General features: G+C 37.6%; 1 long non-coding RNA gene across 1 annotated transcript; it reads left to right on the plus strand.

The window, feature by feature from the left end:
* The first annotated feature begins 682 nt into the window (after nucleotides 1-682).
* On the plus strand, nucleotides 683-16,830 carry LOC115947453 (uncharacterized). Its single transcript, XR_004081382.1, has 4 exons — nucleotides 683-815; nucleotides 13,515-13,559; nucleotides 14,263-14,358; nucleotides 16,776-16,830. It is a non-coding gene; the product is annotated as an uncharacterized lncRNA (long non-coding RNA).
* Nucleotides 16,831-17,760: the final 930 nt, after the last annotated feature.

Consider the following 17,760-nt stretch of genomic DNA (forward strand, 5'->3'; position numbering starts at 1 on the left):
GTCATGGTCTTAAGGCTTGATCGCCCAGTCTGCTTCTCCCCGGCTTATCAGCAGGACCTTTCATCTGCTTTTGTCAGCAGAACTAGCATCTGCTTCTTCCCCTCCAACAGTAATCAATGCCTTGGCAAGATGGCAATGGCAGGTATTTAGGACAGACAATACTTTTGTTTAAGCAAAGGAATTCCTTTAACTCCCTTGTACAATTTCTCTGTATTACCCCCCTGTACATTGGTTACCCGTGTATCACTGCAATAATTTCAATTTCCGCACCCATTTCTTCAGCTTGTTTCTCCTTCATCCTGGTGTCCTTATGACAACAAAAAAATATTTCATATTTTACAGAAAAAGCAAGACCTAAAATAATGTAATTTTTAGAGTTTTAGTCTCTTGCTAAATCCCAAAATGAAGCATAATATAATGCAAATTAAAATTAAATGAGTTACATAAAAATTTGAATTATTTTTGATTGCATTGGTTTTCATTGTCTTTTTCCTCAAGCTCCAAATTATAGTGTAACTCAGAGAGCTTTGATCCGTGCTGAGTTTGTTCTTCATCTGCTCTTTCTAACAGGTAGCCAAGCAGTTTGATTAAGGACAATACTGCCAGAAAGAAACTACAAGCCTCACAACCATTTGAGAAGGACAAGGAGCTGGTGACATTGTATTTGACATTGTGTTAAATTGCTGACAGAGAAGAGTAGCTGAAGATGACAGGCAATAATCAACATGGGGTGAAGTCTGAAAAGAAAGGATCCACCAGTGGGAAACAATCTCAGAAGGATTTAGGATCTTTTGACAGATCCTGTGCAGTGTTAAGTGAGTTAATGTTTAATGTTCTGTATAATTTAATTATTATGGTTTTCTTTATAGCTTAAAAAAGATAAAATATTTAATCAGTTGTTTTTACATCATTGGACCTCACCTTAAATCCCCAATTACATTAAGAATTCTATTAGCTTTATTTTACACTCCTGACACGTAAGTAGAAGTGGTGTCACTCTACAAAGCATATGACTCCTGTGCAATTATCATATGTCCTTCAAAAAATTATTTGAAGTCTCAAAGTCTTTGCCAGAGTCTTTAAGACAGTAAAGAGAAGTTTTACATATAGGTACAAAACTAATTAAGGGTTTGCAAATGCAGTGGAAGTAAAAGGTCAGTTTTGTTTTTTGCAAAAGGTTAATAGCAGGACAACATGTGGGCTGTGTGTTCAGGCTGTTATTTATTGTGTCTATAGATCATATTAGTAACTTCAATCAGTGTGAAAGTTACAGCATGGGGGTTAGCGTGGCCAGCTGCCAGGTTCTCAGGAATTACCTCCTTCTCTGTGCACAAGCCAGCATCCCACAGGAGTGAAGCAGTGAGAAGCATCTCTCTTATCTGGGCAAATGCCACAGCATCAGAAGGTAAAGCTTTAGGAAGCTTTAGGAAGCTTTGCAATGGCTGGGGCTAGAAAAGAAAGTTGAAGCAGGGTCACTGGTGTGAACTAGCCACGTTTTTGGAAACAAATACTAAAATAAATGAATATATTCACTGTGTGCATAAAATAAGTAATGGTGTAAAGATAAAATACAGGAAAAGATGCAAAACAAGACATACACTTGTTAAGTGTTGGTACTTTTAACGGTGACTGTGAATTAGGTTTTGAAGGCAAGGCAACTATTTGCAGCTTTGTTTTTCACATGGCTTTTGCATAAGAAATGTCTAAGCTTTATGTTACATAAGAGATTTTTTTTTTAAATGAGAAAATTATGCTTATATCTTCATAAAGCAATCTTTCATGTAAGATCGTGTAATAAAAGATGCTAGATTAGCATTAACCACATTCAGGGTAAAATGGTAAGGTATAATTAAGGTCCTTGCTGCATTTTTATTTACTTCTTCTTCAGGTAGTCTTTCTGAATAGCAGAAAGTATAGAAAATAAAAGATAACCAGGAAACTAGTCCTTTTCAAAGCTTTATTTCTGTTTTTGCAAAGATATTCAATGGATTCTGCAAAAGCCCCATAAAGATCTCAGTATGTTACTTATTAGTCAACTTATAATTCTCCCTGCCCACATTATGCCAACAGTTCTTGATGAGCTCTTTGGTGTTACTAAGGCAAAGAGAAACGTTCCAGTAAGTTCAGTACAATATGTCTATGGCTTTTCTGCTTGCATCGCACTGAGAAAGCTGAAAAATATCTTTCTTCTTCAAAGAAAAGCATCATTTTAAGATATATTTTGAACAGTATTTAGAATTTCCAAGGAATGATCCATTCATTAGAAAGCCTGTGAAATAGTTGTAACATATAATCAGACAATGAAGGGCTGACAGTTAAATTGAGCTTTGCATTTCTTGTTAATCTTGATTTGTGTCCCTTTGTCAAATCATCAGTGATTAATTTAATTTCATATTTGTATTAAATCAGTAGAAGATCCAGCACTGTTTCAATGTTTTCTTCGCATGTGCATTTTTGAAATATAAAATATTCTTAATCTTTGTTATTCTTACCTGTTTTTTTTTATCTTACTGACAGCTAGGAGTTGGCTGTGTAAAGTGTTTAAGAAAATGTTTAACAAATGAAAGAGGAACTACTCAGGCTACAATGATCTTCTCAAATGCCTGGTTCCATTCACAAAGGGGAAGAAAACCCCCTAGGATTTTGCACTGTCAGACCTGTTAAAAACTGTTTTTTTTTTTTAAAGAAAGATCACTGAAAAATAACTGTTCCCGTGTGCACCATATATACTGGTGCATTTCTTTTCTTGTTTTTGCTTGTGTGAGTGCCTCAGTTATCCCCATAAAATTGCCTATTTTGATACCTGCCCTTGGCATTACTAACGGTGTCAACAGTACCACTATGGAGAATTGTAATTTTTCACAAAGCCTGAGCAGTTACACTGGGCTCATAATGGTGAGTTTTTGGAGAACTCAAGTACTTTCTGCCTAGGATGCATTTCAACAACCTCAAAATCAAGGACAGTGGTGGCTGTGAACAAGTGCTTCAGGGATGTCAGTCAGACACTGCAGGCAGACAACTTTCTGATTTACCTCTGGAGAATTTCTCTCAAACTGCACAACAATGTTCTTTGCTATGTCCTTTGTCTTTCTGTTTCTTTTAATGTTACAGTCTGAACACCAAAGTGGTTTTACTTGGAGTAGAGAAAAAAAAAAGCATGTTCACCTAGTGTATTTGCTGCTCCTGCAGTGGTTAGCCCTGTCCAAACCAGTTGTTTACCCACTGAATCACTTCAGTCTGCAGCCTCGGGTTCTGCTTTAATGGGTCCTAAGTGTCTTGGTGATGGTAACCTTAGAAAGCTGGGCACACCTGAGTCCTAAAGAGTTCTTTCACAGTGCTAGATGCATATCCTGTGTGGCTAAATCTGTTCTTAAACTCATCAAAACAGCTGAAAATGACCTGCATTCCCATATGGCTGTTTTAAAATAGGAGTCTATTGCATGAGCTCTGTCCTTTCAGTAGTTTGGACACTACACGGATCAGTTTTTGAGTGTAGTGTTTAACACCAGAAACGTATATTAAATATATGACTGTAGAACATGTAAATTGGTGCCATATATATAAATAGTAGCAAGAACTTCGATTCTGAGCAGAAATCCATCCCAATCACATGAAGGGTGTGTAAATAGGTGTTTCTCTTTAAGCAACATTCAAGCGCATCCTGTCTACTCCCACATGCTGATCTCCATACCTTTTGGTTTCTGTCAGTGCTCACATGTGTTGTGGCATTCCCAAATCCTCCCATTCCAGGTGTTTGCTCTGTTCCTTCTCCATCTCCAACCATTTTCCCCCTACTATCTTCAGCCCCTGTAAGTCCTCCCTGGGACATTCCAACCCAGAGCAGCTCCCGAGCAGGTGCTCAGTGGTAGAAAGTTGAGTTCAGTAATTTCAGCATGGCTGGATCATCCAACCATGTCCTCCAGCAGAATTACCACTGCTGTTTAATAATAGTCCTTGATGTTCAGTAAGGGTTTCTGATGGATATCCTGTGTAAGGATACTGCCCAGCTGAGCACTTCTTATGTGACTTATGATGTATTGTATAATCATAGCTAAATAATTCTAAATGTGAACTTTTGGGGGGATATTTCATGATAGGTAGAAAATAGCACTGGATGAAGTGCAAGAGACAAGTACAATGCTAATTTTAAGAAAAAGACACTTTTTTTTGCATTATTTATCATCTAGGATTTTGTCTTTTTTTTTTTTTTTTTTTACAGCCACTTACAACTTTAACTAGTAAAAAATCTTGGTTTAGCACATTAATGATTTTCAGGCAAATTAAATATTAAAAACAAAGTCTGAGAAGTACATCTTAAAATACCTGAAACTAAGAATCAAAAAGCAATGTTTTATTTGTGAGGGGGAGTGTGTGTGTTTGTGTGTGTTCGCATGTGCCTGCTAGAACAGGCTTATTTAAGAATGTTTAAAATAATAAGAACAAAGAAAAGGCTGGGAATGATTTGTCAGGGATGATAAAATCAGAGGGATATGTCTTCCTTTATCTTTCATGAAAGGAAATAATTAAAAATGTCAAGAGCTGACCTCCAGCTTTTGTTCCAAACCTAAAGAATCAGTCTCAAAATTTCAGCACAAGGAAATGTAATTATGAAGAGCCATAGCAGATGCTACAGAGCCTTTTGCGAAGTTCTGCACACTCCCCAGGCAGAAAAAAAATTCACATCAGAAGAAAATGAGATGAGAGATGGAGACAAAGTAAGTGCATATCTCACAAAATGTGTCCGTGTATGCTACTGTGCTTATGCAAGGTAATAGATAAAAACCATGGCAATTTTGATCTCCCCTCTTTCTTGGAATCATTTATTTGTTTACTGAAATTAATTTTTGCCTCCTAATGCATGTGAAATTTCGGTAGCAGAACTGGTTTTAAACTCTTTTGGAGGAGCCTTGTTCATTGATAGACTGTTACAGATCTGAGAATAGAGTGAGAATTAGTTTTATTAATTTTTAAAATGCCACATTCTTCACACTTGAAAAAAAAGTTAGTTTCCCTTAGGTGTGTTTTTCTGCACATCCTTTGGTTCTTAGGGCAATGATGTCAAAGGAGAACAGGCCTAACCTAAGGGTTATGAGACCTGCAGTGCCCTCTGTTACTTTACTGTATATCTGTGAATAAGTCTAGCACTGAACTCTATGGAAAACCTGCCAAAGGTCTGGGACAAAGCTCCCATTTCGGAAAAGCAGTAATTCACAAACAGGGTATTTGCTGTTGTGCAGACAGGTCTCAGAATGGTATCCTCAAATGGCACCTAGCTTTGGGCAACCATTTAAAAGAAAAAAGCCCTTGGCCTTAATCTTGCTGAGAGCAGCTTGTGCTTGCCTGCATTCTGACAAGGGCTTTGCTGTTGAGAGATGCAGTGTAAGTGCGTGCTCCATGGCACCATGATGATAGCAGACAAGATTTCCTCCCATTTGATTGCATTAGGCTTACATGGCCATTTCTGAGCTTCATCAGGACTGCAGCATGTCTTTGCAGCAGCATGTGTGGCAGGGAGCAGCTGAGAGAAAGCAGGAGGCACTCTGGCTCAGGAGGCACACCGAGCACAGGAAAAGCAGGAAGGTGTTTTCATAAGCAGTTAAAAATGATGCACATAATAAGCTGTAGAACTGAAACATTAATTCCAGCAGGTTTAAAATAAGCTGAGCTGACAAGACATTAAGAAGTTCTTAATGTACTTATGGGTATTTTTGTGGGGTTTTTTTTTGTTTTCTTGGGTTTGTTTTGTTGTTTTTTTTTTTGGGGGGGGGATTTGGAAGAGAAGGAGCCTTATGCAGATTACATATATAGTCCCTTCTCCTTAGTGTAACTTCATGTCTGTCTGTGATGTTCCTGATCTTGTAATTTAACACCATGCTCTGCAGCAACAGGAGTGCAGGACATAACACAGAGTCCACCAGAATTTATCCCAAATACCTGTCCGAGATCTCATGAATAAAAGTCTCATTTCATAGCTTCTTAAGCAGTTGTAATCCCTCCAGCCTGGGAAAATGACCATAGAAATACAGCCCTTCTACAAGCTACCTTCAAACTGAAATGCAACATCTTTTGGATGTTCTGATGCCTTTTCTAAAAGCTGGACCCAGGTGCCAGATAGACACAATGGAAGTAGAGGAGGACTTTGAGGCATGGAACCACAACAATCTGCCATGTACTGTGGGATCTTCTGTTTCCTCTGTAGCACACAACTGTGGTACAGCTTCTCACAGCGCACCATCAAACTCTCAGTGTGGTTGCCAGTAGAAGGAAACTCATAAAACTTTATTCTGGTTCTGAATTTCCTTGCTCTGACCCTGTACCCATCCTAGAGATCATGCCTCAGTGGGCAGCAAAATAATGGTCAGAGTCCTGGGGCTGTCTCTGTTCTTTCTCACTCAGGTTTGCTAACTGAGCAGCTAGTCTATTTTGGTCTTCCTAGTGTTAGGAAGGCCTGGAAACTGAAAAGTCCCTAAATTCCTTTGTCTCCTTCCACAGCTCTGTTTCACAATCTTCTTTTAGGTTTTCTTCATCACCCATAGTGTCAAGATTTCAAATTAAATAATTGATGTCACTGCTCAGAAATGTAAAGCTCCTCACTCTCTTCTGAAGTATTTTCTCTGTTTCTCTTATATTGCTTAAAGGACTCGGCAGAAACCTCTTCAGGGTTGGTTCTGTTGCTTCCTAGCACACAATAAAGTTTGATCCTTTGAGGCCCTCAACAACACCAGGTTTTCGATACATGTATAGGAACACAGGGCAAGGAGTATTTCCATATGAGTGAATGTCTTTATAAATAAATATGTACAACAATAGGATGAAAAAGTTGGGGCTGTTCAGCCTGGAGAAGAGAAGGCTGCATGGAGAAATCAGAGCAGCCTTTCAGTATCTGAAGGGGACCTACAAGGATGCTGGGGAAGGACTATTCATTAGGGTCTGTAGTGATAGGACAAGGGGTAATGGGTTAAAATGTAAACAGGGGAAGTTTATTGGATATAAGGAGGGTGTTCTTTACTGTAAGGGTGGTGAGGCACTGGAATGGGTTGCCCAAGGTAGTTGTGAATGCTCCACCCCTGGAGGGTTTCAAGGCCAGGTTGGAAAGAGCCTTGGGTGACATGGTTTAGTGTGAGGTGTCCCTGTCCATGGCAGGGGGGTTGGAGCTACATGATCTTAAGGTCCTTTCCAACCCTAACAATTCTGTGATTCTATGATTCTTTGTGGTAAATCCCTCTCCTTCAGAAAGGCCTCTGGCACCCTGCATCTCTTTCATTTTCAGAAGGAAAATATAGAATGAAAATCTCATTGTAACTGGCTATTTCTCTTCATTTTGGGAACAGTCAGCTGTTTAATTGCATGAAACTCATATTTGATGTAGAAGTCTGTCATGGTTTAAACCCAGCCACGCAGCTCATTCATTCACTACCCCCTTCCTCCCCCAACTCCCGGAGAGGTGGGGAGGAGAATCAAAAGAATGTAGCCCCCATGGGTTGAAATAAGAACAGTTTAATAACTACGGTATAACACAAATCACTACTGCTACCACCAAGAATAATAATAACAATGAAGGAAATAACAAGTGAAGAGAATACGACACCTCACCACTCGCTGACCAGTAACTCACCTCACCCTGCCTGACTGAGCACCAACCGATACCTCCTCCAACCCCACAGAGAGCTAGCCCTTCCAGGTAACTCTCCGTTACATCTGGGCATGACGTGCTGTGGTATGGAATACCTCTTTGGCTAGCCTGTCTCTGGAATACCTCTTTGGTGTCCTGTCTCTGCTTCCTCCTGGCTTCCCCTCCTCCCTGGCAGAGCATGAGACTCAGAAAGTCCTTGGTCAGACTAAACATTACTGAGCAACAACTAAAAGCACCGGTGTTATCAGTGCTGTTCCCAGTCTGAAAGTCAAAGCCACAGCACTACACCAGCTACTATGAAGGAGAAAAATGACTGCTACTGCTGAACCCACAACAAAGTCTTCCAGGTTGCTTCATATCTCATTGTGAGACAGAACTTGTGTCTCAGCCTTCTTCACATTTTTTCATGCCCTTTTGTAGTGTTAGAAAACAGAATTTGAAAACAAAAAACTTACTGTTTTTTAAAGTGTTATTGCAAGTAAACAAAATTAACAAAGCGTAGCAAGTGGGAGAGCAAACAGTAAAAGGAATATAAAGCAGAATATAAACATACTTTATACAATGTAATAGTGGACATAACCCTAACACACACTAAATAAAAAAGCGAAATAAGAACTGATTTGTGATCCAGTAGATTTTGGGGTCCTGTGGTATTGTTCAGTTTAACTCAGAAGAGAATTCATCTGATGAAATGAAGCATAAATGTAAAACATTATTTATTAGCTGGAATGTTACAAAACTAAGTAAAATGTAATCTGCATTTTAAGGAGATAACAGTTTAGCACTAGAACTATAGAACTACATATGCAGAGAAAAATGTACCTATTCAGCTAGTTTTATTTGAAACCATGCTTTCTCAGACTTGTTATTTAAACATTGTTATAGGATCTGCAAAGATAACCTCTAAGTCCAAATGTTTAACTAGCCATGTCCTAATGAGTTTTCACTGAAAAGAATCTGAGAGTATCTGTAGGTTTTCAAACTGTTGGGTTAATATAATGTTCAGCTCTTTTTAAAGAAAAAATCCATACCATCCATTCCTTGCAGAAAATTACAAAGCTATACTTAGTATAGACAACATTGCCACTGCATTGAGATAAGGCACAAAATTTAATGTTACAGTGAGAATCAGTGAAATACATAGGGAAAAGACATAGTAATGACATATTAGAAAAGAAAAATGGTAGAATTACTGCTTATTGTTCTCATTCTGTTTCTTGCCATCTTGCTCAGATAATACTAACTCCGTTGTTTATAGTCCTAGTAGTTTTGTATTTGTGCTATGTAACAGCTCCTGCATATTTATAGGTCTGGAAATAGTTTTTTGCTCAGTTGAGAGATTGAGGTGGCATGGGAGGTGTTTTCATCCTGCTTGGGCATGCTTAGCCACTGTTTTCAGCCTTTCTGGTGTGACAGGGCTGCTGTTTAGATACTGTCAAGAATCTGCTCAAAGGAAACTTAAAAATAATGAACACAGGGAAAACACAGGCTGAGGTGTGTTAGTTGTGTTTGAGGGGCTCAAAGAGCATTAGTAAGTACTTAGTAGTAAACATGCTAACCTTCAAATTTAACCAATATGTTTAGGGACTATATAACGGAAGAAAAATAGTTTTAAACGATACCCAGAATGTGTCAGTAAGGCATGATTGTTCTAGGGTCTGCATTACCCTAGATGAAAATGATTCTCTTGAGTGCCTCCCCATTTTATAAGGGCAGATTTAGTCCTATTGGAGGGCACCCTGAACCTCTGGGATTAGAAACAGACCTGGGTGAAGTCTTCGTTCCCTTTGTTCCCACAGGAAACATGATGTCTGACTGCATGCCTCAGCATCACAGGTAGAAAACAGAAAGTTATTAATCCTCTGATGTGATGGGCATCTTTAGGCACTGGAAATCAGAGGGCCTAGCTGTGGCTAAGAGGTGTTTTGGATGATGAAGCAGATGCTGTCCACTGCAAAAGCACCTCAAAGAGGAAAGCGCTTTTATGATCCGTCAGTCCTTGGGCTTGATCCAATTTTAGAGACAAGGAGAAGCTTTTCAGTGGCTGCACTGGGAGCAAGATTAGCCCCCTGATGTTTCCAGACTTTTTAATTTTTGCTCTTTGCTTCCAGCATTTTTTCCCACCTTTGCTTTATTCTAGGCTGTATATAAGAGCTAAGTCTGGAATACCTCAGTGAAGGAATCTTACAGCTACACAAAACAAAGCTAACTCTAATGTTCATTTATCCTTATACATTAAAAGCTTCAATTATAATCAGAAGGCAATCTGCATGCATGAGGAATTTCAGAAGCTAAGGATTACACTGATAGAGGGGGGACTTTTCCTCTCAAGCCTACTACACTGTTTTTGTAATCAATTGTTTAGCCTTTAATCAATGGACTTTTGATTTAATTATCATTGACTGCAATCCTTTTGTTCTTTGTTCTGTTGCAGCTGTAGCTAGCAGACATCTGATTGTCCTTATAGTGGGCCAAATCATTTGTTCCCCAGGGAAACAAAGTTTTCTTTGTCTTCTCTCATTGAGTATTTTGCTGTAGTTAGGAACACAGGGTTATTAGTTTAATGGCCAGCACATCGTGTGCTTTCTTTAAAAAATAGTGACTATCTGCCATTAGTGCTGCTGCAACTGCTAGCTATGGATGTGAGAATTTTTCATATTTAAATTTGTTGTGAAAATGAGACTAATTAATTAAAACTATTAATCTATTACTAATACCTCAAAAGTCTCAATTAAGAGAAAATGTGCCATTCTGCTGTCATGTGGCTTCATACAGTAAAGCTCAGCATAGTGTGTTGTTTTGACTTAAAAATATTCTAATTTTATCCTGACTTGGAAAATGCCTGAAGCAGCATTTGGCCATACCACAGGAGTGTGCTCAGAATCTCTATCAGTGTCTTAGCATTAAAGCCCTTCTGACAAATATGTAAGCTTCTTCCATGCATATTGAAGTTGTGCTGCTTGAATCATACTTTGAGCTTGCTTACTGTCCAGCATTTGCAGCTTTCAAAGCTGTTAAAGCTGAAAGTTGATCATAGTAATACTGAACACTTGTAATTTCCATCAAAATTGTCTCTTCAGCTCATTGATAAAGAACATGAACCACTGAGAAGCTAAATGATTTATCTACCCAGTACCACATGAGAAGTCAGCGGCAGAGCCAGAGAGAAAAGAGGCCCAGGTCACATCTTCAAACCTCAAGGCTGCACTTACTCTTTAACTCTGTAGCCTCCATCACTGTGTCCAGTTTGTACCAATGTAGTAAGTGTAGTAAGGAACCTTTGGAAGCATAAGTGTTAAGGAACAGGGAATTAATTCTGTGGCTTTGCTGTGCCTTTTTCCTCACTTTTAATTTTTGTTAGTGAGGTCAAATATTATTTGCACAGAGGAAACATTGTTGCTCTGGATTTTTTTCCCATCTGTTTTGTTCCTCTTGTGCAAGATATCTTCTCTGCTTTTTCCTTCAAACTTTTCCATGGGAGCCAGTTAAGGAGATGTCACCTTCCTTGCCTGACAGGATAAAATAGCAACTGATGTTCGTCACTGTAAACTATATCCTGTGAATGTTTCCTTTTTATCAAGTTTATATGTGAAGAAAATTAATATTGGTTTGAGTTTTACAACATAAAGTATTGGAGACCATGGCTACACCTTCTTTTCAGCTTTTTTCCCCTCTTACATTCCTTTCATCTAATTTGACATTCTTCCCTGCAAAAGCCTCTGTCTCATTATTGTTCTCTGTGTGGTGAGGCTTTCCATGATGACATTTTAGTACAGCTCTTGCATTCAATTAGCTAGTGTTACTGCTTCGGGTGCTTCTGAGGAATACACCAATAAGACATCATTTGCTATCAGTCCTGATACCTCTGTGGCATAGTCTTCAAGGAAGCCAGAAACTGTGCTTCTTCTCTTCAGAGAGCAACAGTCACCAGGTTTAATAATGGCAATAGCCAGTTCATGTGATTTTCAAGGGGCTTGTATAAGTTAAAGAACATTCCACTGTCTCTAAGGCTTCCATGAAACTTACAAGTAGCATTTTGTACAAGATGTTTCTTAATACAGGAGAGACTTATGTATGGAGCTAGATGGTGTGTGTACCCAGGCAGTTCACTAATGTATATGTACTGTATGTGTGTGTATTTTGAATCATGCATTCAGGAGATTTGTTGACCATGTGACTCAGCAGAGCATCCTTCAAGGTAGCGCATCTCCTTGACTTTGCAGGAATCTTTGTGCTCCCCACTGACATGGATGTCACATAGGGCTATGCCAGCTATATACATAGTGGGGATTCAGGTTTCACATAGAAACACTAGAAAAATGAAAAGTTTTTAGGTATACTTACAATGAATATCTTACGTCAAACATATAAAAGTGAAGGGGATTCATTTGTTTATTTTGTATCAACTGAACTCAAAGGGTTCATTTTCTTATAGTCTGTAAGTATAGAAAAATGTAGTTTATTTTCTAAATGACATATGATTTTGAAAATGGAAATTTGTCTTTTTTTAATGTGGTCAAATACTGGAGGGGTTCCATATTCTTATTCTTTCCTCATGGAAAGATTTTACTGAGTTAGACCCCAAATCACAGACTACTCCAGTTTTCCTGAATTTCTATTTTTTACTTATATATTTGTATTTATTGATATGTTTACTGTTCACTGTACTAAAATAGACAGTGTTCAGGGTATGAGAGGAGGAAATCAGGGCATGAGATGAATCAAGGTACTTGGTGTCCTAATTTTTTTTTTTTTAAGAATTCTCTCCCAAAATATGCTGCCTTATGTTCAGCAGAGGTTTCATTGTGTTTTGGCAAAATGTCACTTTTGAAATTGTACTGCACTCTCTGGCAAAGCCCAGTTTTTAAAACATTTCCATGTGTCCGTAAATAGCACAAAAAAGATAGTTAGTACTGACATATTTGTATCTCCTTATGGAGCAAAGTCTGTTATTTGGAAGTTTTTACCATTGAAACTATGTAAGCAAGGCACAGTCAACATATCTACTTTCAGTTTTCTGTAATGTTTCTTTAGCTGGATGTGTTTCTGTTTCTCTCTCACATCATGCCTCTTTCTGTTTCAAGAAAGTGAGGAAGACAGAGAATTACAAATAAGAAAAGAAAATAAAATAAAAGAAAAAGGAAAAGAAAAAAAAGAAAAGTAGAAAAGAAAATAAAGAAAAGAAAATAAAAGAAAAAAGAAAAGAGAAAGAAAAGAAAAAAAAGAAAAAAGAAAAGAAAAAAGAAAAAGAATATAAAAGAAAAGAAAAAGAATATAAAAGAAAAGAAAGGAAAATAAAAGAAAAGAAAGGAAAAGAAAAGAAAAGAAAAGAAAAGAAAAGAAAAGAAAAGAAAAGAAAGAAAAGAAAAGAAGAGAAGAGAAGAGAAGAGAAGAGAAGAGAAAAGAAGAAAAGAAAAGAAAAGAAAAGAAAAGAAAAGAAAAGAAAAGAAAAGAAAAGAAAAGAAAAGAAAAGAAAAAAAATAAAAAAAAGAAAAGAAAAGAAAAGAAAAGAAAAGAAAAGAAAAGAAAAGAAAATAAAAGAAAAGAAAAGAAAAGAAAAGAAAAGAAAAGAAAAGAAAAGAAAAGAAAAGAAAAGAAAAGAAAAGAAAAGAAAAGAAGGGGGTTTACTAGGGTAGGAAGTAATTTCATTGTGTGTGTAAGAATCGCTGTTGAGCAAAGCATAGGTAAGTGGAATGGGGAAGGAAGCAGTTAGGATGGTACAAAAGGCTTGAATAAAGAAACAGAAATAATGATTTTGAATAATTTTCTTCTTACAGCTCTTATGCCTTTTCTTGTCGTTCTTCTTTCCCCAGAGCTGTTGACATAGTTCTGATGAGCTATTGTGCTGTTACTAATGCTTACTTTTTTCTCATGAAAACAGATTTCAGTAAAGATGGAGAGAACAGTAATTCTAAAAATATGACAGGTAAGCAGAATTCTGAACGGAATGAACTTTAAAACCTTTCTCCAAAAACCTGATGAATGAGCTTCTTAAAATGCTGTATTGTTGGAGACAGGGTAGCAATTTCTTCATTTTACTGCACATGGACAAAGATCTGCTTCATTTGCTATTTTGTCCAAAGAGCCATTGGATTTTGTATCCATTCTTTCATTGTCAAATATTCAGACAACTTTTTCTGCCAGCAGTTAGAGAAACAGCTGAATGTACTGTCTCCTTCTAGTGTCCTTTGTTTATTCCTGATTTAAGAGATCTACTAACATGGCAATTGCATTTGATTTTCATTTTTGTGAACGAATAATGGGTTTTAGTGATTCTTTTTTGAAACCCTCCTAGGCTGTAATGAGTACAGTAACTCAAATGGCATCTCCCAAAGTATGCCAGCATGCCAAAACAGAGGTACTCAAGGGGTAAAGTTAGGCATGTGGCTCAGTACTTTGCTGAGTGTGACACATGTCATGAGTGAAAGTAAATGTGACCACAGGGAAGATCAGATCATTACTGCCAGTGATTTGTGCTGACTGTGAGTATTTTCAGTCATGTGAGGATCAAACCAAGTTCTGCAAAGGTGAAGAGAATAATTAAATGGGGAAGACAAATCCCAAGAATAGATTGAAAAGTAGTTATTTCTTTTCCTTTTTATTTTTCCCAGTGTTTTATTCTTTTGTAGAGGAACAAGAAGAAGGGAACTCTCAGATGTTTAAACCCGCTCTGGCAATAACAATGTGAAACATCACAAGCACACTTCAGTCACTCAAGAGGGAAGGTAAATAAATGTGTTTTGGAATTTCATATCCTACTTTGCTGCTCCGGTTATTTTATGTTCTGGTCCCTCTGCTACCCAACAGTATATTATAATTTGTTTTATTATTTGGTGCCTTTTCTTGACAATCTACAGTATTGGAAAACGAAATGCATTAAACATGTAGTGTTCAGTTAGCATGCCCTCTTGTTTTCTTTTCTTCTTTGTTATGATATATGGTAGACATTTTCCTCTGCTATTCAGAACCCTACAGAAATGAAATATTATTAGAAACGAGCTATCAAACGACAGCAGTAGTTAGTGAAGGTTTAAATTCTTATGTTCAATCCAAATTCTAATGTAACCTTTACATTCCAGAATAAAATATTGAAGTTAGTAGGAGCTACTGTGCTCAACTTCTCCCTACGTCTGGCCCTCTGGCAAGAACGAATTGGCTTCTGAGGAGGAGCTTCCTCTTGTTCTACTCAGATTTCCCCAGTTTTCTCAGCCTTCTATGATTATGTCCCAAAACTTTTCCTTTAAACTAAGCAAGTATTTCACCAAAGAATATAAGTCAGTAGCTATTTTACTAAATATTTAATGTAAAAGTGCTCCTATAAGCTGGGTCTGCTGCTGTCCTCCGCCAGCCAACCCACTTGCTGCCCCACTGCCTCCTCAGAGTGATACTGAGGCAGATCAGTGCCATGCATGAGCCCTGGGGATCATTGCCCAAAGGCTGGCACCTGGATGAAGTGTTTTCTTAATGCACCAGACACAGTCCAAAGGAGTGTATTTGGGCAACCATGAGGTAGTTGCCTGTTGTTTTTCTCAATTAAGCCTCAGCCCTGGCCAATGTTAGCCAACTTAACGTTGCTTCCCCAGAGTGCTTATGGGATGTCTTTACTGCATGGAGTTACTGTGGTGGAGGAAAGAGAAGCAGTTGGTGAGGCTTCTGCATGTTTTCTTCTTCACCATCAAATATTGTAACTGAGTTTCTCTATCCTTATGGATACCAGTAGACTTAAACACATGATGGAACCCGGTAGACTTAAGCAGGACAACCGTTTCTTAGTCAAGTTAAATGTCCAGATGCTGTAAAGGCTCACTTGGACACACTGCTACTGCTGCTGGGATTTGCTTGATCTATCTGCCACTGTCCAGAATGTGGGCAAAGCTGGATTTGTCACCCCAAATCTAATTATTGGAAAATCTACATAACCTTAAGGCCAACAGAATTACAGAAATAACATTGCAAGCATACTTCTTTTGTCTCCATGGAAATCAGTTTTCATAATTTTGGAGAAATATCCAAACCAAGCGGGAGCTGCTATGTTCCGTCACTAATAACAACACAAAAGAGCAACAGAGAAGTCAGTGTAGGATGCTCAAACTTAATCTGATTTTATTAGATGATGATCTTTAACTGAAGAAGAAAACCCAACAAGTCTGTAGAGATGCTCTCATTTGATTTTGAGAGTTGCCAGTTGGTTTCGTTTTAGTTTAATTGGCTGCCTGAAGCTAAAGATAGTCTGAGCAGCAAAAATGAACTGAAATGAGAAAAATAGGAACTATGGCAAATACAGCTACTTTGGTGTAAATCTGTGTGTGGACCTATTTGCTTCCTAGTCAAAGTGAATATATTTAATTTACTGAAAGTCAATAACAAACTGCCAGAATGAAAGTTTTTATTGTTACCTTATGTCTCAAAAGCTTGTGCAACGTAGTGCTCTGTTTCTTCTGACATTCCTTCTGGACTAAGCCTTATATATTTAACACCTTAAAAAGCATTATTTTTATTTTATTTTTATCTTTCAAAATAAATTGCACAATCTGGAATTTCAGACGGAGTACTTAAAGTTGTTTTAGCTCTTCATTGGTTCAGTAGTCTCCAAAAAAATATGCTTGACTTTGTCTGGAGGGCTGTACAATTTGATGTTACCATTGAACCTCTGTGGCTCCAAAATGATTTTTTTTTACTAATTCTTTTATGTAAAGCAGTGCTCTACAGACCTGAACTCTGCATAGTTAAATGTTGCTTCACTGTTCTTACATATTTCTACATAAAGAAGGCTATTTGACTGCAGACTTCAAAACCATTATTGCTGTGGGCTGTTATTTTGTATTTGAGGTTAAGCTTCAGATTTATATTTTCTAATTGTCAGTTCCTATTCTTGAATTTAATCAACAAATTTTATGTGCATTCAAATGTAATTATAATTTAATTTTCTTTACAGCTTTCATATTCTCAAAGAGAACAATTTGTCAATTTGATACATGTATTTCTTGAATTCAGTTTATGTTGCCAGATGCTCTGTCATGCCCATATGCAAAGTAAATAAGAATTAAATTCTAAATTCCCCACCCCCCTCTGCATAATTCTATATTCTACAAAGAGATGGAACTAGTTCTTTCTGTGAGAAATATGTTGTTCATATTTTCAGGCCATCACTGCTGGATGGTGGAAATACTGAATTTCAGATGGAGATTACACACGTGATGAAGAAAAAATTCAGATAGCAAAGCTATTTCCAGGGTGTATGCAAAAACCTTTATAATTACCACATGTAACTAATGATCAGAAGTTAACCACAAGGAATTAAATAACTGCAGAGGAGAATTCAGGTGCCATCTTCACCTCATCTGCTCAAAAATAAAAGACATATATTTCCCTAAAAGGCTTATCCTGGCCATTACTTAATCCTGTCAATTTGTCCACTCTCTACTGATGGTTCGCTTTTCCCTTGACCAGTGAGGATACTACTGTGGCTACACTGGTGTTAACTCTTGTGTGGCAGCTAACTTTTGCTGATAGAGCATGTGCTGCAGCAAACCAATTTCTCCTTTGTCTTTGAACCAATTAGTTACATCCTTAGGTAAATGCCACTGACATAAATTGATAATCTGCTATACTTTATTAAATACTTCCATTTGTAAGTATGCCAAAAGTGCTAAATAAAATATCTTCCATGAAAGAAGTCACCTGAAACATAGTTTCTGACTCTTCTGCTGGAGATTTCAGCAACACTCTGAACCATTTCTTATGAAGCACTGCTAGTTGTGCCCAACAAAGAAGCACATATGCTAATGCATCCCACAGGCAACTGTTTTCCTATTTGAATTACATGGACATCATAGGGCACATATGCACTTCTCTGGAGCCTTATGTTCAAATTTGAGGAATGGCGGTAGTAGTAATGTAAAGCTTTGTTTAAAAGGCTTGTCTATCGAAATTCTTTTGACATACATTTCCTGGTAAGAGACTTCAGCAGCTTTGAATGTAAGCATGCGAGTGTAAGCAAGAACATGAGAACATGCATTATGGTATTATATATATAACTGAAGTAAGTCTCTCAGCTGTGGTAACACTGTGTCGTGGTTTAAAACCAAATCCGCACAGTTCGCTCACTCACTCCCCCCCTTGCTCCC

This window comes from Melopsittacus undulatus, chromosome Z (genome assembly GCF_012275295.1).
Source record: "Melopsittacus undulatus isolate bMelUnd1 chromosome Z, bMelUnd1.mat.Z, whole genome shotgun sequence".
NCBI classification, from domain to species: Eukaryota; Metazoa; Chordata; class Aves; order Psittaciformes; family Psittaculidae; genus Melopsittacus; species Melopsittacus undulatus.